Source organism: Epinephelus moara, chromosome 2 (assembly GCF_006386435.1).
Source record: "Epinephelus moara isolate mb chromosome 2, YSFRI_EMoa_1.0, whole genome shotgun sequence".
In the NCBI taxonomy this organism is placed as follows: domain Eukaryota; kingdom Metazoa; phylum Chordata; class Actinopteri; order Perciformes; family Serranidae; genus Epinephelus; species Epinephelus moara.
In genome coordinates, this window is record NC_065507.1 from 78,905 (window position 1) to 80,276 (window position 1,372).

General features: G+C 39.5%; 1 protein-coding gene across 6 annotated transcripts in view; it reads right to left on the reverse strand.

Moving 5' to 3' along the window:
• LOC126405757 (WD repeat-containing protein 62-like) overlaps positions 1–1,372 on the reverse strand; it is a 19,693-nt gene that overhangs the window by 15,195 nt on the left and 3,126 nt on the right. The window lies entirely within an intron of this gene.

Consider the following 1,372-nt stretch of genomic DNA (forward strand, 5'->3'; position numbering starts at 1 on the left):
GTAAAATCCAGAATTGAATTTAAAATCCTACTGTTAACTTATAAAGCTCTAAATGGTCAAGCTCTATCGCTACACTATCAGATATTAATATATATACTTTCAACATATTGTACCACAACAGCCAGAATTATAATATTATTACTTTCATTAATGTTGTTGTAACTCTCTCTCTCTCTCTCTCTCTCTCTCTCTCTCTCTCCGTCTCATTGTGTCATATGGATTACTGTTAATTTATTATGCTGATCTGTTCTGTACGACATCTATTGCACGTCTGTCCGTCCTGGAAGAGGGATCCCTCCTCAGTTGCTCTTCCTGAGGTTTCTACCGTTTTTTCCCCGTTAAAGGGTTTTTTGGGGAGTTTTTCCTGATCAGCTGTGAGGGTCATAAGGACAGAGATGTTGTATGTTGTATGCTGTAAAGCCCTGTGAGGCAAATTGTGATTTGTGATATTGGGCTTTATAAATAAAATTGATTGATTGATCACATTAATGACAATGTGATGAACCAGGTCACAATGACCTTTATCTTTGACCTTCGACCACAAAATTATTATCAGTTTATTCTTCAGTCCAAGAGGACATTTGTATCAAATTTAAAGAAATTCTGTTTTTAAGTCAAGGCGTTCTTGAGAATGAGACAGATGCAAGGTCAAAGTTACGATAATCGTTAACAACCGAAATCTAATCAGATAATTGTTGAGTCCAAGTGGGCATTCATGCTAAATTTGAAGAAACTCCCTCAAGGTGTTCTTGAGATATCGTGTTCATAAGAATGAGACCAAAAAAGTCTCAGTGACCTTTGACCACCAAATTTCAATCAATTCAGCCTTGACTCAAAGTGGATGTTTGTGCCATATCTGAGAAATCAAGGTGTTCTTGAGATGCTGTGTTTTGGGAGAATGAGATGGGTGCAAAGTCACACTGACCTTTGACCACCAAATTGCAATCAGTTCACTGTTGAGTCAAAGTACATGTTTGGGCCAAATTTGAAGAAATTGAGATGGACAAGGTCACAGTGACTTTGACCTTTAAAGGGCCAGTGTGTAAATTGGGTTGAAAACAGTGACATCAGTGGTCAAATTCTAGATTGCAGGGCTCACTCACTCACCCCTCCCGTCGGGTAAATGACGGGGCCTCGTTAGGGACAAAAAGCCTTGCACACGAGTTTTTCAGGAGTAGGTCTATCTAGTGACGAGGTGAATATTTATTTAGAAATCTAAACCATGTTACGATATTGTAATGAATCCCTCACGAGCAGGAGACCAGAGGAGCGTTCGGGAAAAAGGCCAGTTTATTTGAGCACTCCAAAAACTCTGGTAACACTCCAGGGGGTAAAAGACTCCGTCCCAAACTCTGACTCTTCTAGCGTAACA